The 26,875-nt window shown below is 40.2% G+C and overlaps 1 protein-coding gene, 1 long non-coding RNA gene and 1 pseudogene across 11 annotated transcripts in view; 1 reads left to right on the top strand and 2 right to left on the bottom strand.

Moving 5' to 3' along the window:
* LOC134808766 (uncharacterized) overlaps positions 1–26,875 on the top strand; it is a 418,516-nt gene that overhangs the window by 365,260 nt on the left and 26,381 nt on the right. For 5 of the 10 annotated variants that reach the window (XR_010152427.1, XR_010152426.1, XR_010152429.1 and 2 more), the window contains 2 exons: positions 3,606–3,680; positions 4,323–4,511. The gene's annotated coding sequence lies outside the window, so the exon portion shown is untranslated. Of the gene's footprint in view, positions 1–3,605; positions 3,681–4,322; positions 4,512–5,447; positions 6,633–21,094; positions 21,198–26,875 lie in introns of those variants that run through there. The other 5 variants (XR_010152432.1, XR_010152433.1, XR_010152434.1 and 2 more) reach the window with 2 other exon arrangements.
* LOC107968895 (uncharacterized) lies at positions 942–22,844 on the bottom strand. The gene is made up of 3 exons (XR_001710432.3): positions 21,829–22,844; positions 21,080–21,161; positions 942–2,247 (listed from the first exon to the last, which is right to left on the bottom strand). It is a non-coding gene; the product is annotated as an uncharacterized LOC107968895 (long non-coding RNA).
* LOC107968893 (c-Myc-binding protein-like) lies at positions 10,497–10,821 on the bottom strand (annotated as a pseudogene).

Below are 26,875 nucleotides of genomic sequence, written 5' to 3' on the forward strand. Positions count from 1 at the left end.
AGCTGATCATCAGTTTTAAATATGGAAAATGTTTCTTGCTTTGGAGCCGTCATTATGCCCTTATATATTTGATGTCACTGACAGAGCAAGTGAGAGATTTGTCCCATATAAATAACATATTTAACAGAAAGAGAGAAAAGAAAAAAGTATGATTGCTTCCTAAATCCTGATATCATACCAGGAGTCCTACACATTTGGGAAGAAGTTGTATTCTTTTTGAGATGGGGGTCTCGCTCTGTCGCCCAGGCTGGAGTACAGTGGCATGATCATAGCTCACAGCAATCTCAACATCCTAGGCTCAAGCACTCCTCCCCTCTCAGCTTCCTGAGTAGATGGGACTACAGAGGTGCACCCCCAAACCCAGGTAATTTTTTTATTTTTTATTTTTTTATTTTTTTTAGAGGTAGAGTCTCACTATGTTGCCTAGGCTGGTCTCAAATTCCTAGCCTCAAGTGATCCTCCCACTTTGGCCTCCCAAAGTGCTGGAGTTACAGGTGTGAGCCACCATGCCCAGCCTAAAGTTGCATTCTTGATCTGAATGCATGGTTTTTATCCTCCTCTAGTTTATTCTCTTTTTTTTTTTCCAAAATGCTTTGCTATTTTTGCATGACACTTTTATGTCTTTAATCATTTTAAGCATATTTATTTGCAGTCTCTACCAGATTGTTCTGTCACCTGAAGTTCTCAAAGGTATAAATCTGCTATTTGCTTTATCTACATTCACTCTTGGTCTTTAGTTTGTAACGTGTGGGTACATCCTCAACAGGGCTTTATTTACAGGAATTCTAGGTGCCCTCTGTGAAAGTGTGGCTCTCCAGAGCATTTGGGTTTGCTCCTGCCAAATGCCACAGAGATATTCCTGGCCTGAGACTAAGTTTGATTTTAATTTTTCAGCTTAGAGGTTTCTCAATTTGGTAGGTAGTAACTATAAATCCCCTTACCTTGTAAAGCATAGTCACAGATTCTCAAAGGACACTTGTTTCCTTCCTATGCACCATGAAAAGACAAGCATTGTTGTGACAATAGATGGATTTTTCCCCCCCTAGGCCATCTTTTTAAGGGTCTAGTTTTATGTGAGGATTCAGTTTCCCCTTGCTAATTTTCATGGACCCTTGTCCCCATGTGAGTACTAAAACCTAATCCCTGTAGTCACTGAGCCTGAGCAGTGCTCCTCAAGGCAGATACACGTCCCACAGCTTACTGATTTTGTTTCAGTTCCCTCTTTGTACCTGGCATTTGGGGAGTTTTCTACTTGCAAGCTTAGCCCTATACTTAATGTGTGTTCCATTTTATTCAAAATATCTTAACTTTCTGGTGGAAGGGTTTTTGAGTTATCTGGCCTACCCACCATATGGCTGGAAATAGAACTACCAATTCATTCTTCAGGCTTGCAGCCAAAGAGACCTGTCTAAAATACAAGATTTTGTCACCAGCCTTGCATAAAACTCTTGAATGGCTCCCCATTGATCTTAGGACAGACACTGAAATCTATAATCTATAAGGCCTTGAATGGTTGGGTCCATACCTGTTTCTCCAGTCTCACGTTGCATCATATCCTTCTCATTCTCTGTGTTCTACTCATACTGGGGTTTTTTGGTTTCTGGAATGTACCTTACTCCTCCTTACCATATCAGCTTCCCACATTCTGTTCCTTCTTAGTGGAACACCCCTGTGTTCTCTCAGGACTCACCCTTCATATCTCAACATAATTGCATCATGGCAGTTGTCTAGGTTGAGTTTCCTCTGGCTCATGTGTTTGTTTCCTCAGATACCTATCCTTTATTATACTTACCACAATTGTGTTTTTACTTTTATTTTTGTAGTTATTTTATTAATGTCTCTTTCACCCACTGGGCTTCAGGCTCTGTGAAGGCAGGGGCTACATCTGTTTTTGCTTTGTGTTTTTGTTAGTCAGTGAAAGTAACATTAGCTTCTACACTCACACTAACATAAACAATCCTAAAATCTCAGCTGTTTAACAACATTAAAATTGGATTCCTTTCACCATAGTCCAAAGTGGATCAGGGCACTCTTCTCCAACTGGATCCCCAAAGACCCAGGTTGCACGCCCATCTTCAGCATGTCACCGTCAAGAGTCACATTGGAAGGGAGGAGAAGGAAGGGCCATGAGGAAGGTTTCTATGAGCCAGGCCAGGCATGCATCTCTCCCACCTACATTCCATTGGCCAGAGCTCAGTCATAAGGCCCCATTGTAAAAGAGGTGGGAAATACAGATTATCTGTGAGCCTGGGAAGAAGAGGAGAAAATAATTATCAGCAGGCATTCAAGTCTCTGCCACACCATCCTATTTTTAGCAAAGAATAGTTCCTGGTAATAGGAAGTTCTTGATAAGCACAAATTGAATGTATCAATGAATAGATGGCTGGCTGGGTGGTTGGGTGGGTGGGTGGGTGGATGGATGGTTTTGCTATCAATGAATGGCTCATTATTCATTTAGTCCGTAAGCTCTTTAAATACAATGGCCATAATGACCATATCTTTAAGTATAATGACCATATGTTAAGTATAATGACCATATCTTTAAGTATATTGACCATACCATATTGTTCATTATGATATCCCCACTGCTAGAGAAGTTTTTGGCACAAGTAGAAGCTCACGCAGGAATGAATAATTACCACTGCTTGGGAGATTTCATGAAGGAGATGGAGTGCTAGGGGGTCCTTAAAGAAGGGTATGAAAAGAAATTAGGAGGGCAACTTAAGAAATAAATTTGTAAAGACATGGGATGGATAGGGGAAAAAGTAGAAAAAATGATGAAAGGTTAGTGTGCCTATAGCTGAGGGTAACAAAGGAGGGAATCAATGGCGAGTGTGCCTATAGCTGAGAGTAACAAAGGTGGGAATCAATGGCAAGAATGAAGAACCTTACAGAGGTAATATTTCACCTGGCTAGTGTTATTTGAACACCATGTCTACTAAGTTGAAAATTCCTTCATTTTCTCTTTCGATGTATGATAGCCTTACACCTAGGAATAAGGTTGTCTCTTCAGTGAAACAACATCTTTCCCTCTCCCTTCTTGACCCTTACTGACTAAAATGAGTACTATGTGCACAGTAAGTGTGTATTTGGATTGGCTGGAAGTTGGTATTGTGAAAGTCACTTTGCCTCTGACCACGCAGAATGGAAAACCACAGTAGTTCCAGCCCCAGCTGTCAGGCCAGGATTTCGCCCTAGCCCTTTTCCAATCAATACTTAGAAATGCCTGGTGCCATCAGGAGGGAGTCGCATTTTAAAAAAATGAATAAAGTAGGACAGCCAAAATCTTTACATTCTTTATGCTCTTCTCTGCAGCTTTCTGCCCAGGGATGGAGACTACTCTGATAGCTGCAGATGGGCAGCCTGAAGGTGCCATACTCCCCTGCCCTGAGAACGGGATCGGGGATACAAAAAGTAGCCAGTCCTACAATACAGGCTTCCGAAATGCACTATCAGAGTTAGTGACAAGGGAGCCGCTCTACCTCTGGGGCTACAGCAGTGCAGGGAGCTTTAGGGGATCAATACTTTAGTCTTGTCATGCTAATTGCTCATTGGTTGACATTCATGATCCTTCCTTGCTCCCTCACTATGTAAACTCTTTACAGCTGGAACAGCGAGATGCAAGAATCCCAAGCCTTCAAAGCCAGCTCCTGCAGAAGAGAGAGGGCCTGGCAGCTGAGGTATGGTGTGCCCCCATTTTCTTGCTCCCCTTAAAAGAGCTTCATGTGTGTCTGTATGTGGTGGTGTGATAGGGAGACACACGAAGAAATTGCCTCAGGAACTCTCCTGCAACACGTAAATGGTATTATCTTTTCAGAACAAAACAATATCTCTTCCTCTTCCACCCCCGCCCCCCCCCAAAAAAAACCCCAGAAAACAAATATATCCACCGGTTCTATGAGTTTGGTTGCAGCCCTTCTTCTGTTTTGGTGAATGTGTCACCCTCCACCAGTTCACAATGAACATGTACCTGCACTGTCCTCTTTGCTGTCAGACTAGGGCATGTCAGACCAAGCTGCCGAGAGAGAGAGAGAGAGAGAGAGAGAGAGAGAGAGAGAGAGAGAGTGAGGGAGGGAAAGAGAGAGAGAGAGAATATGTGTGTGTGTGTGTGATCACGCCTACCATATTGGCTTCCTGTCCCTGGAACATCAGGTTTTCTAGCTGGCTGAGCCTGTCCCCACACTCATTGTTGCCACTGAGACCATCCCAATTCCTACCCTGTATGCTCCAGGCCTGTGCTATGCAGGGTTTTGTTAAGCCGGTTAGTATTAATTGATTTTTTTTTTCCATTTTTTTCTTTCTTTCCCTGGGCGGGTCAATAGCTGGATGCTTCAGGAGCAGAGGATCTATCAACTGCAGACCAAGCATAGGGAGACGCAGGCAAACCTGGAACAGTAACCCAGCCAGCTCCAATTGCTCCGACAGTACTTGGTGGCCAGAGAGTCGGCAGCAGAAAGCATGCCCCGGGCCGTGAAGCAGGAAATCGACTCTGACTCAATCCTTGAGGTCTGGTAAGTTTCTTTACTTTTGGAAAGTAAGGCAAATGTTAACCAAGTCTTTATTTCTTGCTCAAGAGAGTCAGCAGTATCTGGGCCGATTTCAGTGAGTGAGCTAAAGATCAAAATTGGAATGCTCCAGCAGATCTGGAAGGATGGAGGGGTTGGAGGAAGGAATAGGGGCTTGCGGTATAGACAAGGGCTAACCAAACTGCGATCTTAAGGTGAGCCACTGCAGCCAAGCAGATGTCCTGTGTATCGATCCCTGCATCCTGTTATTGATTTCCTCTTGGGGCCAAGAATGGGGTGGACCTATGCAGGACAAGAGGGGAACTGACACCCCCCAGAGGGCCAAGCAGCCCTAATCGGTGATAACAGTGTTAAGTGGTCAGCCTGGAGATGAGGTTTGCTTAGATCTATTGATCTGCACTCCCCTGGGATATAAATCCTTCTGAATTTGCTTCCATGGATATAAATATTTATAATTAAAATAGCCTAGGAGCTTCTTACAGACACAGAGAGAGTGGCCCATCCCAGGGTAAGGCTTGATACCAATCTCTTTCGTCTCCATACTTGGTACACTCTTCTCACTGTCTTGCATCTGTTTATACATCTCTGTTCTCTGTTTTGAACCCTATTTTGCTCAGCCTCTGAGTGACAGGCACAATATCTCAGACTATCAGAAGCCGGAAAAAATCCATTCTTTCTGAATGCAGCCTCCAGCTGAGGAGGGAGTGATGATCCCCCAGCCAAGGCTACACAGTTTCATGTGCATTCAGGAGCCTGGACTCAGAAAGGATTGGGCTATTTGGGGGGCAATGAGGGAAGACGTTTTTAGTTGTTGCTATGTTTTTGCTTTGACTGGGGCATCCGTTTGGATCCAGTAACAGACAAGCTTTGTAGAACAAACATGTTAGCCAATGCTAAGATCCTGTGTTGGCTCACTTGCAGTATTACATCTGGGAGTACAACTTGAAGGGCCCCACACTCTTGTTTCTCAGCACCTCATAAATCTAAGCCCACGTGAAGTGAACAGAGCATCCCTTCTTCAAGAGAATGGAAAAAGAAAGGATGCTGAGGAGGAACTGTTGGGGGCAGAGCCCTTGAAGCCAGCTGGCAAGACTGAGACCACTGATCAATGCTTTGCCCACTGAAAGGACAACCTTATAAAGAATTGGAACCATTAAGCTTTAATTTTTAGAAATTTGGATGCTAGAGGGAATGGTCTTTAGGGACCGCTGCGGTCCCTAAACCCATCATCTGCTCTGGTGCCAGGATACAAATCTGTTCGCCCTGAATCCTTCATCTACTTGGATGTCCAGGATACAATCTTTTCAGTTTGGGAACTTCTGACTGTTTTTCTCAGGTGTCTGCCTTGCTTCAATGCTTATATCTTGAACATTGTGTCTTTACGTGTCTGCCTTCGGCAGGTTTCATTAATTTGTAATTTATGCCTACAAAATTGTTTAAGCACTTCTGGATCTTACACTGGTCAAGGGTGTGTATTAGTGGGTGTGTGTGCACTATACAGACTGTGGGGCAGAATCTACTGGGTTTTGTTTTTCCTGATTTTAAAATGTTTAGTCATTCTGATCCATATGTGTGAGTTAATAAGTGTGTGTCTCTGTATCTTGGTGCAAGTGTCTGTACTCGGGAAGCAGTGAACACAAGCAGTTTAGAATAGTATTCCACATTTCTCTACCATTTGCATTAACTGTGTCTTTCCCACATGCATATTCAGCTTAATTTTTTTTTTTTTTTATTCAGAGGTGGTAGTTTTCAAACTCAAATCTAGCTCATTTGTCTCTTTTAGCACATGATTGAGGATTAGGGACTATTCTAACTGGCAGTCAAGGGTCAATATTTTGGACTCCATTTGGCTCAGATAATTTATATAGAATAAAAGTCTAACAGGTATAATCACAATAGCCTTGGCTTAATAATTTTCCAAGCATACTTGAAGTTGAAAAACACTTCAAACTAAAATTGGAAGAATGTTCTGGTTAGTAAGTTGTATGCTTCTGTAATAATGGAGAGAATTGGAATGCAGTTCTCTTTGTTTGATTTATATGGCAACACCAAGAATGTGAGACGTGTGTTTTACTGTAGAAATAAACTTTCAACATTGACCTAGAGAACAGAAGACTCAGGTTGGTACTTAAATCCTGCTCTGCTAGGTTATAATGAAAAGCATCTTAATAAGAATAGATTTTTTAGGAAGAAAAATCTTAAGATTCATGTCTTTCTCTCATTGTTTGCAATATTTGTCAACATTTGCTTGCATGATTCCTATGAAGAACAAGCTTATTTGGAGAAAGTGATCTAAATTTTAGAATTGAATGTACTCCACTAATTAAATGTGTATGTCCTTGTGATCTTAGTGCCACTAAATCTAAATAGCACATACATAAATTCACTGCTGTCTTATGCTACAAGTCATATTTGAAAGCTTGTTGCCAGCCCTAAGAAAGTGATTTTATTATGGAGTTATCTAATGACTTCAGATAACACGTTTCATTGTCTATAGTCTTGTAAGAATTTAACTCTTATGTTATAGATATTTCATATGCTACATTTACATTTTATATTTTATACATATAGAGATCTTTAAAATTCTATCTGTCTAAAAGGTTTCCTCTTCAATGTATTTTATAATACAATGATAGAAAATTTCACTTTATTTCTATATTCAAAACATAAAGTGTTATAATATTGATATTTCACCTTTATTTCCATTTTAATAACATGTATTATGTTTCAAACCTTTCTAAGCATCTTGACATACTCATTTGATCTTTAGAGCAACTTACAAGATAAGTTAGAGCAGAAGTCATTATCTTCATTTTACCAATAATAAAACATGCACAAGGTGACACAGATATTAGTGTCAGACTTGAAGCTGTGGCCTGAAGCTAAGGACTCCTGGTCAAGTACTCTTTCCACAGCTACTGCTGCTTCTGTTAATGTTTGATAACTTTTTAGCATACTCTGTATTTCCAGTACCTATTATAACCATTACAATGCATGTAACGCAAATGTTGGTTGCTCTTAGACGATCCTTAGCATTCTAACCACATAAGAAAAAGTAGCAAATAAGTATTTCAGGCATCTTTCTTGGGCTTTTATCACAGCACAACCTGCTGCAGAGTCTGATGTCATGATGGACCTTTATTGTTAGCTTCAGAAATTCTGGGTGAGCTATTAATATGCTTAATGATTTTGCTCCCCAGCAACATGTTCCTATGAAAACATGGTGAGTATATATTACTCACTATGTTTCACAAAACAATTGTGTACATATTTTGTCTTCATACCTATCAACATTTGCCTTAAAGACACATTATGTATAATTTGAAACATCCATGAGGCTTTTCCTTTTCCTGGAATAACTAGCACCCCTTCTCCAACCTCTTCCCCATTCAGGGGTTCTTGACCTTCACTGTGTTATGGACCCCACTGCCAATCTGCCATAGACCTAAAGCCTATGGACCTTTCTTAGTATAATGCTTTTAAATATATAAAATAAAGAATAAAGCATGTAGAATTACAAAGAAATTCAATTTATATTGAAATTCAGCTATCAAAATATTAAAATCAATTAAATATTAACACCAATATTTGGTATGATAATATGGATAGTTTCTATTAATACATTAATAAAGCCCAGTGGTTGGTGTACTACTATAATTTTAAAGCAGTGATGAGCATAAGGGATATTTTGAAATATCTACAGTATCTGATATGTAGCTATGGTTTCTATTGGTGACGTTGTCACTAATGTTAATATTACGGTAGTTTATTTTCTACATTTATTTTTTTCACTTTTACATCCATTATATTTAATTTGATTCTTACAACAACCTTGTGAGGTAGGCAAGACGTGAAGTCAATACTTTATAGACAAAGAAGCTGAAGCGTAGCAGGAGCTTAACTGATGGGATCCATTTTCTCTTCCATCAAGCATCTTCTTGTATATTGTCTTAATCCAAATCCTTGACAGAAATGCTGAAGAGGACCTCTGTAGGCTAGGTTGATCCTGAATTCTCAAATAGCACTGACTGGTACGCAGTTTAACCAAGTCAGTTTCACCTAAAAGTGTGATTATCCAACCCACATGTTGCCATTCTGTTCAAAAAGGATGGTACAAAAGACAGTCACAGTCACCTGGCTTACTGACATAAATATTAATATTAATCCAATAAGTAAAAAGCACATGAGAATTGGCTGCCACAGAAAAAAAAAATTTCGACCTGTATCTACCAAGAAACTATCTTACCAACTAAAGAAGCCAAGTCTCTCTCTCTTTCAAAACCCTCATGGGGCCATGTTTTATTATAATGGTTTGTCACAGGTCCTAACCCATACTGTATTTGATTATATACATGTCTCATAATTAAGTCATTCCTCTTTATCACACCCAGCACTTAGTCCACTGCTGCCCATGTAGGAGGCACTCAAATTGGTAAAAGAGAAATCTATTCAAGCGAATATTCTTCCAATATTATCTCCCCCCTCCAAAAGCAAACTTGTGACTAGAAGAGGCACCAGTCATTGCCACATTCCTACTAACACGACTGATTTAAATGCCCTTGTAATTGACTTGGTCATAGTTTCCAACAGGTGCAAAGGCTTTTGCTAGTTAAACCAGTTTTCATTGGATCATTTTGTTTTATATGTGTGTTTTGACCAAAAACAAAGATACGTTCTCTAACAACAGGGAGAGGATACATGCAATAGGAATATGTCTATAAAATGATGGTCTATCAATAAGGAAAATAAGTGATTAATAAAACAAAACATCTGACTGTAAGTCTACCCAAAGAAAGGAAAAAGGACTAACAAACAAGAATATAGTGCTTTACCATTTACATATCTTTCACATACATTCTCATTTGACCCTCACAACAGCCCTGTGAGGTAGGCATCACGGATATTCTTCTCATTAACCAGATGGAGACAGTAAATCTCAGAGCAGTTCACTGATATGCCCAAGGCTCTACAGTTAGTGAGTGATTTGTATTAACGTCAGTCTTTGGCCTAAAAATTCAGCACCCAACTTCTCCTCATACTTGCCCACACCTACTTCACAGGGATAATGAAGATAAAATGAATTCAGGGCTACAAAAATACTTTGAGGGAAACAAGCACTGTATAATTATACCTACAAACTATGATTTTCCACAATATATGGCTCATTCCTCTTCTTATCCCAGCTTGTGTGTGAACTCAGAGTTGTATATTGCCTCTGTTCTGTGCTCAATAAGCAAATAAGGCAGGCAGGGGGTACAGTGTGATCCTGTTTAAAGTTGCATAAATTACAATCAGGGTAACTGCTGTTATTAGGCAAATTGAAAAACAGCACAGAAAAGTCAGTGTGTAAGTAGGACCCACTAAAGCTCAGAGCAAAGCAATGCAAGATTATCAAACAAGGCATGATTGCATAGAAGGAAAATGTGGTATCAGAGTTCAAACTGGCACACACACACAATTATCTAAGGCAAAGTGGTGGCAAAGAAGAGTTATTTGTTCCATGTTACACAAACAAGAGCAGAAGATTCATGGGAACCTGTACAAAAGCATCTTGTGCCACACGGATCTCTCCAGCTGCCTATAGGGAATGTACACAACAGTATATCACCTTCAAAGAATGACTGTACCTATGTTCATATCCTGAACTACACCAAGGAATAGCTCCATGCTAAACTGCCTTGGCTAAAATACAACCAGTGCCATCATTCCTAATCAGACTAATGAACAGAATGGCTTTTAAGGTAAGGAGTTAGATGGCTATGTTTAGGGTGTTTTCAGGATTTACTTTGGATTCTCCTGCTTTAAAATCCAAAGAAAGTTATATTGAGTTTTTATTGATGATTCTATGTGTTTATAACAGAGTGTGATAGGTGAATTAAACATATTAAAAGAGTTCTATAGCATCTGTTTGGAAAAGATTATATATTATACAAAGTATTCAAGTGATACAAAACCATTTTTCAGTGTCTTTTCAACTGAGAAGAATCCTATTCAGCATACTTCTCCTCCTGAGGTGGTTCATACTGAGCAAGCTTTGCTTTCAGTTTTTTATTTTTTTCTACAATAGCTTTATATTTCTCTTTCGTTTTTGCCAGTTCTAGGCACAGCAGCTCTATTTCTGGATTTTCTGGGGTAGCAGTTCCTAAGTGATGCTTTAAGAAATCCAAAGCACTGTTAGGTTTCTCTGGTTCTTCATACCAACACCTTGGTCAGTGTGTCCAGCACCCCTGACTTCTCCAAGTACCTCCAGAACTGCTCACGCTTCAAGTTGGCGGCTTTGTAATGGGCCATAGTGACAGCGACAGCAGCGTAGCTGGCCTGTTTTCTACATTTATAATAGAAGGAAATGCTAAACTGTAGCTCAGTATTAATGAAAATAAAGGTGGATTTTTTTCCCATCTAACATTCATAAACACATTGAACCCTATCCTTGGCTATCAGTGGATGACAGGTTAAGAACCCCTACTCTAGCTAGTTCCTACTTACTTTCAAAACTATATCATTTCTTCTAAAGAACTTCACCAACCTCCCCCTAGATACAGTTAGCTGCCACTCTTCTGTGCCCCAAGAGCACTCCACAACCTCTCCAGCCTAACACTTACCACTGGCTCTGCTTCAATGTACTCGTTTGTCCCTCCTATAGGAGCACACATTCCCGAGGCATGGGCCGTGGCTTGTGAGACTTTATATTACCACCATGTAGCCCAGTATCTGGCATATAGCAGGGCTCACTAGATATTAAAAGGGAGGAGGAAGGAAAATTCAAAGATAAGGGAGCCATAGATCATAGACTATGATCTTTAAAACAGAAAATTAAAGTTAGTAGCTTGAATGTTTCCTTGAGTCAAATTTCCTATCAATGGGATCTTCATATTTCAAGGAGTAGAGATGACCATGTGCACCTGTTCTACTTCTCTTTCAGCGCAGCTCTCAATTTACAGCCTCCTAAGAAATCACAATCCCACACTACCCATCTAATAATAATAATATCCCAGTTTCAGACCTCTTTATTTTAGGTTCTCATTAGTACAGATGAGGAAAAGGGGCAGTAGAGACATGAAGATAAAGGGCTTTCTTCACACCCTGAGCTTTTTTAGGGCTTTATCTTTCAAATTTTTTTATACTTTTTAAGTTCTTGGATACATGTGCGGAACGTGCAGGTTTGTTACATAGGTATACATGTACCATGGTGGTTTGCTGCACCCATCAACCCATCATCTAGGTTATCATTCCAATGTTAAAAGCCAGGAAAAATGATTTAATTTTAAGGCACGTACAAAATGTATATGTTCTCCCTAGAACTCAATGTATTTGAAAATGATTGTTAATATTTCCTTAAAAAATAGAACACTAGTAATAAAAACCTCCTAAGTCCTCAGCACAGATGCTTTATGTAGAATAAGCATAGATGCTTGTGCACAGCAAGGTACACTTTCAGACATAACTCAACTTCTTCCTATTAATGTCACATAAACATTGGGACTTATTCATGCATATTCACTTAATTTTGTATGCATTCCTTCTTTCCCAATAATAAATACTTGCCATTCCTACTCAAATGAATGGACATTCACATATCAATGTGAGGCTGCATATTTCTTGGGTACAAGTTGATTTTTGATCTACAATGAACTTGTTTATTATAGGAGGAAGAAGGTAGAGATCCACATGGAGATAAAATTGGAAAAAATGTATAGCCATTTTTATTGTCTAATAGCAGTCTTCTATTCAATGTTCTAATGTATGAGTACAGGTTGAACCAAGTCTGTGGTTAGCATTTCAATGGCATTCAATAAACCCCTACAGACTATCCTATTGAAATATACTAGTCACCCTCACATATTTAAGTTACTAAATTGAATCTGATTTAATATAAAGTTCTAAGATCTTGACTTGAATAAAGTTTATTTCACCTCATCATTTAATAAGACACTGACCCATTCTCACTGCATGTATTCTGTAAGTGATATCTTATCAGGGTCCTTGGTAAGTAACCAAGGAGCAGATGCTAAAATAGCCTTGTGGGCCTTGGTTCAGCATTCACCACCCTTTACCTACTGAGCAGCAAGTTGAAAAGCAGTATTCTGAGTCCTCCTTCCCACTAACTTTCCTAAGTGGAGTGTTGGTTGTACACAGAGGAAAAGCTGGACAATGTTTATGATGACAGATGAGAAGTTACTTGCATTGGAACTGTGGGTCAAGGAATTGATCTCAAAGAAGTAGTCTATATTTGAGCCTCTACATCTTTTGAAAGGAAACCCCACAGCACCATAACTGATATTCCTGTACTTAGGCTTCTAAAGGTACACAACTTACTGCATGCTCTTTTACCTGCTACATACCTGCATCTCTGACTTTATCATTCTTTTCTTATGTTATATTATTCCTTTCATTCCTGCTGTCTCTCCTCTTTTGAAAACATCTTATATTTTGAATTAGCTATTACCCTAAATTTACTGATTTGGTATATAACTTTTGAGCTCTTCAGAAAAAGAATCTACCCAAAACTAAAAGTTTAGAAGTATGTTTATAAGGCAAGCAAATTGATCTAATACATATAGAGAAACATTCGCTAAGATTTTTTTGCAAATAAATGTAGTCATTCATAGTAGATATGATATTAGTATTACAGCAATAATTTTATACTTATTATCACCCTTAATTTACATAATACAGTACACATCTTTCCCAGGCAGAAAGGGAAATAGGACACTGGAAAACAATTCAAACAAGCAGAACAGGAAAGACAGTTTAAATACTGTATTATAGTTCATAACAAAACTTATTTTAAAAGAAAATAAGGCCTGGGAAAGTGTTTTGAGAATTATCACTTGAAGTAAAGAGATTGTATTAAAGCAATTTGCTTGCAAATTTAACAGTCAGTAGACATTTTCAATAATCCACATTTTAGAGATTACTTGAAAACCTTAAATATTTTCTAAACAGAAAGAAAGGTGTTACCAGTAATTATCATCTATTAAAATATAACCCCTGTGTCTAATAGTATAATGAATCAGACGTGAAGAGGGAAAAACTGAAAGGATGGAGAGGATAATGGAGCCAAGAGCAGGAGGCAGCTTTGGGGATGGATAAAGGACAAATCATTCCAGACAAATATGATCACTGTTTTAAATCGCATTACGAGATTAATGGATGAAGGGAATGCACTAGAGGTAATATATATGGATTTTACTGAAGCATTTGATACACTACTCCATGAATTTCCACTTGCAAAATTAATTCAAATTGGGTAGAATATGTGCATGGTCACATAGATTGAAAATTGGCTGAAGGACCATAAGCAAAGAGCAGTGACAAATATCGGTCCCTCACATTTAGGTGGGAGACAGTGTCCACTGCATTCGTGAGGACCCATGCCCACTTTGGCATCACACAACCACTTCACTAATGATCTGGGGCAAGGAAAATGAAAGTACAGAATTCCCAAATCTTGGCATGGGAAGTATCACAAACCAAGGCACAGTTAGAGCACAAAAAGAGTTAATAATAGTAGAGAATAAAATCAAATATAAGCAATACTTAACCTCTTCTAATGACTGAAAGAAGAACAAAGAATTACTAGAAAAAATTGTTACATACAATTTTCATTTTAATTGTTAAAACACTAATTGGGGAAAGTGCTCTGAAAGTCATGCTGTCAGCTGGGCACAGTGGCTCATGCCTGTAATCCCAGCACTTTGGAAGGCTGAGATGGGAAGATTGCTTGAGCCCGGGAGTTCAAGACCAGCCTGGACAATATGGCAAAACCCTGTCTCTACAAAAATACAAAAATCAGATGGACATGCTTATGTGCGCCTATAGCCCAGCTGCTTGGGAGGCTGAGGCAGGAGGAAGGCTTGAGCCTAGGAAGCAGATGTTGCAGCAAGCCAAGATTGTGACATTGCACTCCAGCTTGGGTGACAGAGTGAGACTCTGTCCCCCCCAACCAAAAAAAGTCATGCTGTCATTAAATAGGGTTGTTCTTCATTTAGTTAGAATCTGAGGCCAGGCATAGTGGCTCATGCCTGTAATCCCAGCACTTTGGGAGGCCTAGGCACGAGGATTGCTTGAACACAGGAGTTCAAGACCAGCATGGGCAACATAGCAAGACCCCTCATCTCTACAAAAAAAAAAAGTTTTTAATTAAAAAAAAAAAAAAGAGGCCAGGCATGTTGGCTCACACCGGTAATCCCAGCACTTTGGGAGGCCGAGGCGAGTGGATCATCTGAGGTCAGGAGTTCAAGCCCAGCCTGACTAACATGGTAAAACCCTGTCTCTACTAGAAACACAAAAAATTAGCCAGATGTGGGGGCAGGCGCCTGTAATCCCAGCTACTCAGGAGGCTGAGGCAGGAGAATTGCTTGAACCTGTGAGGCGGAGGTTGCAGTGAGCCAAGATCTTGCCACTGCACTCCAGCCTGGGCAACAGAGCAAGACTCCGTCTCAAAAAAAAAAAAAAAAACTGAAATGCTGTGCTCCTGTGTTGCTCCAAAATTTTAATTCATCCAAAGAAACTCAGAAATGCTGAAGGAGCAAAGAGAATTGATTTATAAAGAAAGAATTTAATGTCTACTTAAGTGAATAACTATTGAGGTATCAGTAATTTCCCCAAATATGTGATGAAAACAGGGCAAATAATCATCTTATGTGAATCTTGGCTTATTATAGGAATCTTTCTGATGAAAAGTCTCCAAATACCATTTTGATAACTGCCAGGTCAAACTTAATTTTGTTTCTGATTTTTTTGTTAGAATTATTGAAATCACGTAAAATTTAATTGTTTAGAAGCAACATGAGCTCTTAAAAAGTGGATGGGTAAAATATGATTTTCCTTTTACAGAGAGCAGGATCTTATTTATAATCAAAGCCATTTCATATTCACCATCTCATCCATTCCTCATGGCCACCTTGTGAGGGAGGTATCATCATCCCTGAATTATAGTGTGGAAACTGAGGCTCAGAGGGGACAAATCCTTACCCAAGACTATACCTTTAGTAATGTCAGAGTTACTAAGCCCAAATTTTGTGGACATCTAGTCTTGGAGTCTTTCCACTAAACAACACTGTTTCTCATGTCTATGCCATGAAAGAGACTGTCTCAGAAGCCATGTACCAGACTTTAACTGTTCATTTTGTGCTGAATTAGATAATGTAATGGAAAGGGCCTAGCATAGAATCTGGGACAGAGAAGGCACTTAATAATGTTTAGCTCATTTGCTTTTAACCTATTTACAATTTCTTCATTCAACATTTATTAAGCACTTAAGTAAGAGATGCTGGGCATTGCCCAGCAGGTCAATCATCTTAGCTCTTTTTAAGTTCAGGTCTCCCAAGTGAGACCTGAGGCCCCATGGGAGAAGATCCCTGTGTCTGCCTGTTCACTGCAGTGTCCTCAACACCTAGCACCTACTCAATGAAGACTTTCTGAGTTACAGAGAAAACATCTCACCTCATCCCTCCAAAGTTCTTGTGAGCTCTGGCCAGGCTAAAGCCTCATGTGCTCACTTCATACAGCATCAGATAAATGACCAGCAACTCCCTGCACCCACTAAATTCCTGGATGGGGCCATTAGGAAGCTAGTTGGCTTCACTTGTCAAGGTATTGGTTTGGTTTGGTTTTGTCTTGTTTTGTTTTGTTCTTTTCTTTCAACAAAGCATCCCTGGAACCTGATAACAAGTTAAGGGCCATGCTAAAGCGCTTGACTGCTTTGCTTAATGTAGGGGATGGGTCTTCTGCTTCCCCTGTGCCTATTCTTGAACCTCTCCACAAAAAATTCTGTAGAGGAGCAGTAAGAGCACATGACTTTATAGCTTTTGAACCATCTTTCCTGCAAATTTGGAAGGAGACTAGAGTAGGGAAGGCCCAGATGATGGAAAAGCTTGGAGCTTCTTTAGTGACTAGGCCAAATCTAAGGACAGGTGACGGAGCATGTAGCTCAGGTAGTGATGCACAACATAAAGATTCCCCATTGCCAGAGAAAAGACCTGCCCATAACACAAAAACAAATGTGTGCATTCTGCCTGGGAATATTTTACACCACAGATATTTCCACCCACAATTGAATTAGTCATGTTATTTTCAAAAAGTACTTTTGTCATTTCCACCCCTCTTCTGCATTAGGCTTATTGCAGTTGGGTGAGTGCACCTGAAGTCTTCAGTGAAGTGTCAGGTGTAATTTAGCACTGGGAGATGAATTATGGGATTGCCCTTTAGGAAAAGGCTGGGAGCTCAGCCCTGCCTGTCAAATAGGTCCCTGCCTTATAGTGAACTCTGCAGGTGAATGAATCAGTATTTGGCATATCAGCATTTCATTGAGCCTCCATGCTAATGTCTTTTTGAAATGAAACCGAGAAAGCTGTTAACCTCAGTTAGCCGGGTGTCCCCTCTGTGACCGGGATAAATCATCAATGTAGAGGCTCTGTTCTTACTGCTTTGGGGAATGAGAGCCGGGGCTGTGGGGAAGCTGATGGAAGGGGACTCCAAATCTCGGAAAACTAAATCAGGATTTTTATCTTCCTTAAAAGGAGAAATAAATATTACTTCTCCTTGCCTCCTGTTTTAGCTGATCTAAAAGGATTTTGGAGAATTTTATTCAATTAGATAGCATATCCTTACTTATCCTTTTTTCCAAGCCTTTGATCTCTCATATATATATATATATATATATATATATATATATATATATATAAACATATATAAACATATATAGATATATAGATATAGATATATATGTATGCATGAACATATAGATATATATGTTCATATACATACATACATAAATTCCTGGGATGTCTCACAACTGAAAACCTGGTCTTAACTGCCTGAGTAGCTACGGTCAGCCAACTAGAAATTCTCCACCATTTGTTTTTGTTTTGTTTTGTTGAGAAAGAGTCTCACTCTATCACCCAGCCTGGAGCGCAGTGCTGCAATCTCAGCTCACTGCAACCTCTACCCTCTGGGTTCAAGAGATTCTTCTGCCTCAGCCTCCCCAGTAGCTGAGATTACAGGCATGTCCCACCATGCCTGGCTAATTTTTGTATTTTTAGTAAAGACAGGGTTTCACCATATTGGTCAGGCTCGTCTCGAACTCCTGACCTCAAGTGATCTGCCCATCTCAGCCTCCCAAAGTGCTGGGATTACAGGTGTGAGCCACCATGTCCAGCCTCCATGACTTCTTGAATATTTTTCCAAAGCTCGGATTCAAACAACATCTACATGAAATCTTCACGTCAACCTTGTGAAGCAGGAGTCATTATTTCTGATCTTCCATTTGAAAACACCAGGGTGCAGAGAAGTTTCAGGAGTGGCCAAACTCAGGGTCAAACCCAGAGCTTCTGCTTCATTTGTCTGTTCCTCAGTCGGTAGCTGCTGTGCAACCACTGTGGCCAGATGCAATGCCAGGCACCAGAAATTTTTCCCCTAACAATCCAGTGCAAACAGAAGGTTTATGACCTGGGCTTGCAGGCTGTTTTTTGCCTCGAAGGCTCTGGACTACTTCCTCCTGCAGCTGTCCCAAAGGGAAGGCTGTTTGATTACTACTTACGTCTTCAGCCTTTGGTATTTACAATCATTTGTACACTTGCTATTTATAGCTCCAATGTGCATGTTATTCCCTTTTTCACTTTGCCTGCCTGAGCTTTCTGAACTGGAAAAGGAGTAGATGAATGAAGTTAGGGCCCATGATTTTGAGTGTTCAAGAGGAACACGGGGCAAGATGCTAGAAGGATTCTCAATCAGCAGGAAAACAAACTAGGTTAAGTAAGCTGCAAGGTTTTTAGAACAATTATAGATTCATGATAAAATTTATTCTCTAAAACTTAAATCCCAGAAAAAAAATTGAAAAGCACAAATTATGAAAAGGGCCATAGACAGCCTATAAGCATGTAAGTGTCATGCTTGGAAAAGGAGATTTCTTGCTTGCTGCTTTTATTCTTTGGTTGGAGGGAGGAGCAATCAGAGTGGGGATGAAACTGGCTGGTAAGGACAGAGTTCAAACGTTGATAGAATGCATGACACAAAGGTTTGAGGACCAGTAGGAAAGTCCAACTGCATCATTTTACAAAGGTGAAAACTGAAGCTCAAAAATGTCAGCCAGTTTGTCCAAGGCCACAAAGCTTGTTAAATTGAAGAATTAGAACATGAGTACAGATCTTCTGGTGCCAAGTCAGTGTTCTTTATGACATCTGAGGTGGTCTAGTTGAGTTTCCTTCCTTTGTTAAAAGTCCTGAGTGGCAATCCCAAAGGAAAGAGCAGAAAATGACCATCCAGTGCTACTCCGTTTTAAAAGAATACAACCTTTATTTCCAGGCCTGTTTTCACTTTTGTTTACCCACACCCAGGTCCCGCCCACCTACTCCCACGAAATCACATCTTCCACTAGCCTTCTCTTATCTCCCCAGAAAAATTTAACCATGTCTTCATTCACACTACATCTATAACTTTAAACATACCTCTATACTTGCATTTGTCCTTCATGTTGTAATTTATTTGTTCATGGGTCTCTTGTTCCTATAGATTGTGAATTTCATGAGAACCCATTCACCTTAGCACTTCCTCATATCTAGCATTGTAATTGGAAAATGGCAGGAACCCCATAAAAGTTGGTTGAATTGAATATCATCTGCTCTCCAGCAAACTGAAGTGGTCAGGCAATTCTATCTGAGTTTCATATAATCTGGCAATGACAAAGATCTATTGTCTTGGGCTTCATGTTGAAGTTTGAAGGCTCATTATGGCTTTTTCTCATCCCCTTAGCCTGTTTAAGGACTGATCAGGGCCAGGCACAGTGGCTCACACCTGTAATCCCAGCACTTTGGGGAAGTGAAGTGGGAAAATAATTTGGGCCCAGGAGTTTGAGTCTGCAATGAGCTATGATTGCATCACTGCACTTCAGCCTGGGCGACAAAACAAGACCCTGTCTGAAAAAAAAAAAAAAAAAAAAAAAACACTGATCAGGATAGAAAGAAATTTGTAAGTGTTTTCTTGTACTTGTGACAAACTACACTTGTGCAAATAAGTGATCTGGAGACCCTCAAAATGTACTTTCTCCTTGTGAAGCCACTGAAATGGGATTACATTAGTTTTACTTCTTATTCTTTAATGAAAATGAATCAAAACTTTGTGGCAATTTTGCACTCTTTTTATATTTCCAGAAGCAGATCTATAGACAGAGCCAGAAACCACTCCTCAAACAGCAGAGAGATGTAAGGAAGTACAGCTATTTGACTTCACCCTTAAAGGATTTACACTGATCGTGGAAGATGGTTTTCTTGTGAACCCACCCAAAGGAAAATTCTGAATCCACCTAAGGGAAATTTCTGGTTTTTCCAAATTGAACATCAAAATTAAATGCAGGGAAATTTAGTGTTTTGCATGCCCAAATATTCATTGGTTCCTCAGCATGTTAGTGGGATCAAATCAGAAGAGGTTCCCAATTAAACATTTAAAAAATGCATTCACACAAATCAAAACTACAATGAGATATCATCTCACCCCAGTTAAAATGGCTTCTATCCAAAAGACAGGCAATAACACATGCTGGCAAGAATATGGAGAAAAGAGAACCCTCATACACTGTTAGTGGGGATGTAAATTAGTACAACCACTATGGAAAACAGTTTGAAGTTTCCTCAAAAAGCTAAAAATAGAACTACCATACAACCCAGCAATCCCACTCCTAGGTTTATACTCAAAAGAAAGGAAATCAGTATATCAAAGATATCTGTACACCCATGTTTATGGCAGTACTATTCACAATAGCCAAGATTTGGAAGCAACCTGAGTGTCCATCAACAGACAAATGGAAAGAAAATGTGGTACATATACACAATGGAGTACTATTCAGCCATAAAAAAGAATGAGATCCAGTAATTTGAAACATGGATGGAACTGAAGGTCATTACATTAAGTGAAATAAACCAGGCACAAAAAGACAAACTTTGCATGTTCTCAATTGTTTGTGAGAGCTAAAAATTGAACAATTGAACTCATGGAGATAGAGAGTAAAAGGATGATGACCAGAGGCTATGAAGGGTAGTGGGGAGGGTGGGAGAGAAGTGGGGATAGCTAATGGGTACAAACAAAATTGTTAGAAAGAATGAATAAGACCTAGTATTTGCTAGCACAACAGGGTGACTATAGTAAAAAATAATTGCACCTTTTAAAATACCTAAAAGAATATAACTGGGTTGTTTGTAACACAAATGATGAATGCTTGAGGTGATAGATACCCCATTTACCCTGATGTGATTATTACACATTGCATGTCTGTATCAAAATATCTTATGTACTCCATGAATATATACACTTACTATGTACCCACAACTTAAAAAAAATATTTTTAATGCATTCACAATACATTAAGATTTTTGAAACTGGCTTGGTCTTTCTCTGTTCCATATCAAAAAAAGAAACTGCAATTCATTCACATTTCCACCACTGACAGGGAACTTACAAAATATTCCATGGAAATAGGAGATAGGAATAACATAATAACTTAAATCCACAAATAACTCCCAATCCAATGTTAGCTAATAATTCCAACCCCTACTTACCCTTCCTTTTATCAGAGCTGCCTTAACAAAGACAGAAGATGTGACAGATCGAGCTGCATCTCCTTGGATTTCCTTGGCATCACTTGAACATGCAAGGGCCAAAAGAAAGGAAGGAAAGGTAGGAAGGAAAATAAGAGCAAATCCACAATTCATATAGAACCAGAATCACTGAGATTTGATTATATGCACAAGACTAATAACCACCACAGGCCTCTCACCATCACCAATGGGAGAGGAGAGTGGAAGTTCTCCTTCACTGACTCCTTTATTCTGTAAGAAGATCTATGTTGAGAGAGAAATCTCATACTATTCTCTCCACTCTCCAAACAGTATATACTGGGGAAATATTTCTCCCAGGGGAAATCTAAATTCCTTCTGATTTGGTTTTAGCTGAGGGGTTGCAATCAGTCTTCCCTAAGGATCCCTCAGGTGAAGGAGGCAAGAAGGAAAAGAAAACGGACTGACACTGTCAGATCTAGGTGGAAGCCCAGGACCTGTAGGAATTTGGAGCTATTTTCACTTTCTAAGGTGGGCTTGACTAAGATCAGGGGTTGGCAAGCTATAGCACATGGACCAACTGCCTTTCTTCATACATAAAGTTTTCCTGGAACCCAGCCACACCCACCATTTACATATTATCTGTGGCTGCTTGCACACTACAATAGCAGAGTTGAGTAATTGTGACAGAGACTGGCCCATGAAATCTAAAATATTTACTATCTGATCCTTTATAGAAAAAGTCTACTCACCTGTATTAAGATCATCAACCGGCCGCGTGCGGTGGCTCACGCCTGTAATCCCAGCACTCTAGGAGGCCGAGGTGGGCAGATCACAAGGTCAGGAGATCGAGACTATCCTGGCTAACACGGTGAAACCCTGTCTCTACTAAAAATACAAAAAATTGGCCAGGCACGGTGGCTCACGCCTGTAATCCCAACACTTTGAGGGGCCGAGGCAGGTGGATCATGAGGTCAGGAGATCGAAACCATCCTGGCTAACACGGTGAAACCCCATCTCTACTAAAAATACAAAAAAATTAGCTGGGCATGGTGGTGGGCACCTGTAGTCCCAGCTACTCAGGAGGCTGAGGCAGGAGAATGGCTTGAACCCAAGAGGTGGAGCTTGCAGTGAGCTGAGATTGCGCCACTGCGTTCCACTCTGGGCGACAGGGCAAGACTCCGTCTCAAAAAAAAAAAAAAGAAATACAAAAAATTATCCGGGCATGGTGGCACGTGCCTGTAGTCCCAGTTGCTTGGGAGACTGAGGCAGGAGAATTGCTTGAACCTGGGAGGTGGAGGTTGCAGTGAGCCAAGATTGTGCCGCTGCACTCCAGCCTGCATGTCAGAGCAAGACTCTGTCTCAAAAAAAAAAAAAAATCATCAACCTTGAGCAGAGATAAGAAATGAGAAATCTGTATAAAAGCATAGACCACAATCAAGAGTTTATTATAAACTACATCTAGAGCCAGCAATTATAATAGAATGTGACACATTTGTAATAAGTATAAATTTGTCTTTTCAACTAGGTAGGACTCCATTCGGCTGCAAGGAATAGAAACAACAATAGCAGGCAACAGCTGGGGGTGGTGGTGTGTACCTGTAGTCCTATCTACTCGGGAGGCTGAGGCAGGAGGATCACTAGAACGTCAAGTGCTAATGAGCTGAATCAATGATATAGTGTCTATATCTTTCTACCTAGAAATGAGCACTTGATCTCCTAGTGATCTTCCCTCCTCAGCCTCCCGAGTAGCTAGGACTCCAGGTACACACCACCACACCCAGCTACAGCCTAGCGAGGTGGGAGGATCACTAGGAGGTTGAGGTCACAATGAGCTATGATTGTGCCACTGCACTCCAGCGTGGGTGACAGAGTGAGACCCAATCTCTCAAAAAAAAAAAAAAAAAAAAAAAGAGTAAGCTAAACAAATAGGCTCTATTTCCCTCAAATAAGTCTAGGTGGCATTGATTCAATACTCAAAAATGTCATCAAAGAACCAAGCCTTTTCCATCTATGATGTCAGAGCCAAAGATGCTGAGATTCTTGACTTTTTCTTCATATTGGTTACAAGAAGAGTGCTATGGCATCAACCATGATTTGTGTGCCCAAAGAAGGAAAAAAGGTGAAGAAGCGAGAAAAATCATGCCCTCTGTGCCTATATCTTTCTACCTAGAAATGAGCAGCTTCCCCAGAAGTCCCATCCCACCCCTCTGGCAGACATCTGCTTACACCTCACAGTCAGATGAGTACCAAAGCCACCCTCACTGCCCATGCGGCTGGGAAGGCAAGTATTTACCACCCCAGCCTCTATGTGGGAAGGCTGCAAAAGACAAGGGATTAGGAATGGCTTTGGGCTAATCAATCAGTAGTGTCTTCCATAGATAGTTTTCCTCATTTTAGGTATGTAGGCACAGAGGGTACTATCTATGAATATTTATTAGGTGGCCAAATGTACAGGTGGTTCCGTTGATTATTATTTTATTCCATATCAAAGAAGTTATGTCCAGACAGGAACTGCAGAATCTTATCTAAAAATACTTCCAAAGATCTCTCAAGAGAACGCCATTGAAAAGAGTTGGGGACAGGGCAGGTGGATGCTCTGGGTGAATGGCAGAGCTAGGATGCCCTCAAACACAGATGATGCCTATCCTGTTTGCTCACCACATGGTTCTAATTGGATTGTCACAGGGTGGATTTATGGCTCATTTTATCTTGGAATTTATGTTGAGGCTAAAAGTGTCGACACCATTTCCTTTAGTAATGTGAACCTACCCACTTGATGTTAAATATTAAACTAGTCCCTTTAAATAAACCAATAAAATAGTAAAATAAGTTCAGAATCTGTAGGTTGACTTAGTCTCATCTACCTGTGAAAGTACAAAATAATTTCTCCATTTTCTTTTTTTTACTTACCAAGCTATTGTATTTATGGTATTATTCAATTCGTCTTTATACTGGAGAACCTCAAGAGTTGAAGATTTGTAAGTTTGAAACATGCCATGTCAGTCCTCTTAGAGGGTTAATGCCATTGTTATAGCCATGTCAGGTTCATCTCTTTATCTGTAAACTTTCTGCTTGTGGCTGGATCTCACCTCCTAGTCAGACAGCTGGAGGTCAGAAAGCGATCATAGCTTGACAGGGATTTTGTTTTAGCGGAAGTTTGTCTATGATTCTATTGGGATAATAATAACAACAATAATAATAAAAGGTTGCTTGTTCTTTCAGGGTTTCACAGGAAAACAGCAGTTCACAAATTTACAACAGAGGGAATTTAATGCAGGGAATTACAGGGAGACCCTGAGAAGCCAATGGGAGTGGTGAGGTTAACAACAGCAGGAAACCACTACCCTCACTAGGCTGCAGAGACAAAGCGAGGAAGTGGCGTTACCAGAGCCCAGAGCCCAGGGTCATGTCATAGAAACTGGAATCATGGAAGAAGGCCTGTGTAAGAGAGCTGGAGCTACAGAGGAGACACAGCTGGGGCTGGAGCCCTATCCCAAAACAGAGTGGGAGGCAGAGATGTGCCTAATTTCTCCCTCCCACACTCCATTCTCCCTTCAGCTCCTTCCATTGCCTGAACCTATCTGGAAGCCAATTGACTTGTGAGCCTAGAAATGCAGCCTTCGGGGGATCCGATCCCAGCCACACAGAGCAGAACAGGGGAAAGTGGGGAATGGATTTGAAAGCAAACAGGCTTAGAAACAATACAGAAGTTCTATTCCTCCTCTTACCCGACTGTAGGTGAAAACATACACTTTGGCCTCTAGTCATTATTAAGTTGTGCCTCTCAGCCATGTGTGGGTTTCTTTCTAGTGTTGGTTAGAATGGTTATGTCAGCACATTAACAATCTTTATTGCATATCCAATGGATGATAAATATTACTAGACTCTGTAGGAAATAGAAAGAAATCGAAGACAACATCACTAACTATATGTCATTTACCCTTGCACTTATAGTTAGTTGGAGGTTTTCTAAAAGAGGTAAATCCTAAAACAAGAGGTAAAAGGTTTCCTATAGAGTAGATAGGAAGAGTGTTTTAGGTAGAGGAAGTACCCTAAGGAAGTGTGACACACATTTTGCATGACACACAAATATCCATGACAGGAATGCGCAGTCTAGATGGGCTTGGGTGACAGAGAAGTCAGTGGAAAACTTTGGAGGTGCAACAGAGGACTTTAAATGTGATCAATAGGGAACATGGTAAACCTTCCATGTGAAAAATGGTATTGAGCTCTGCTTGGTGCCAGATGGAGCACTAAGGAGCTATTGGGATAGTCTAGTCAGGAGGTAGAGAGCAAGTGTCTGAATGTGAGGAGGCATCATAATGTGGTGGTTAAGAGCACAGGTTCTGAAGCAAATCTGTCTGGGGTCAAATCTCAGTTCTACCACTTACTAGATCCTTCTCTGGAGGACAAAGATGATAATAGTAAGCGCCCCTGCTTGTAGGGTTCCAAGCATTAACTCCATGCCTGAGACATGATAAATGTTAGCCACTATTGAAATCATATTAGAGGACGAGCTTACCAAGGAAGGAAGAGAGAAAGAGTAAAATGCCCATCAGGCAGCTCAGATGTGTATTTGGAACTGTTTGTAATATAAATTGTAGTTGAAATCACTATGAATGCATAAACTCACTGCAAGACTGAGTTCAGAGGAAGGAAAAACAGAGGATCCAGGACAGACAGAGGAGACAATAGAAAAGCAGTCAAGGAAATAATAAGAGAATTCTGTGGACCAGCATATTAAAACCTCAGAGAATAATAAAGCCATACAAAACAGTGGTCACTTGACAGGATATTGAAGCCCTGGATGAATGTCTTCTGTTCAGTTTGCTGAGCTGATTTTCTGCTTACTCTGGCCTAGGCATTACCATCATTTTCGCACGTTGCAGCATTTAAAATAGTATCATTAGAGTAAGAGCCAAATCCCAATGTATAAGTGCCTGTCATCAGTGACCATTAGTGATACATTTTAAAAATCATCCATAGGGAGTTGAGTGTACATCTTTAAATCTTCCGAGGAAGCTAATATGGCGACAACAAGAGCACAACACTTTCTTGTAGGGTACCAGAGCCACGTTGCTAGTACCAATTTCCCTGCTTCTCACTGGAGCCTAAAAACAATAAGGAGAAGGAGTTCAGGAAATGAAGACATTACCAACAGCCACAAAACAGCCAGAATTGCTGCAAAAGGTCTGGCGTTAGCCCTATAACAGCTTTGGCTGAGGCTGTACATCTATATGACATGTGGTTATTGTGCCTGACGTTTGGCATGAACAGTGGAGTGCTGGCCTGAGAGTAGAGATAAGGAAAGGAGATGAGGAAGAGAGAGATGGGTGCACAGATTTGCTGTAGGGTTTTGTGTGTTCAATTTCCAACACTGCTTAAAGAATAGGTGTGCAGAACTCCACTTGGTGGTAGCTTAGAGAATGTGCCTTTCTGTGTTTCTCCTTTCATTAAAACCAGTAAGGGTGAAGTTGAAGTATGGAGGCCACTAGGGTTGGGGAAGGGGCTGTGATCTGACCAAGGGGATCAAAGAAGCTGGCTCTTGTGGGTCTTGAGGTAGTGTGTCATAGAAAGGCAGAGCCATTTCATTTATTTTTCTTAAATGCCTTACAGTTCTTAGTCTCTATACATCACATGAGCCAACATTGAAGAATTTGAAGAAAAGCCCTGTGGTTGATCGGTTTCTCTTATAACTAAAGTAACCATGTAATTTCTCCTTCAGACTTTTTATTGAAAGAGCATACAATGAATACTTTTCCTGGGACAACAGGCATAAACTGGACCATCCCAGAA

Source organism: Pan troglodytes, chromosome 18 (assembly GCF_028858775.2).
Source record: "Pan troglodytes isolate AG18354 chromosome 18, NHGRI_mPanTro3-v2.0_pri, whole genome shotgun sequence".
Taxonomy (NCBI): domain Eukaryota; kingdom Metazoa; phylum Chordata; class Mammalia; order Primates; family Hominidae; genus Pan; species Pan troglodytes.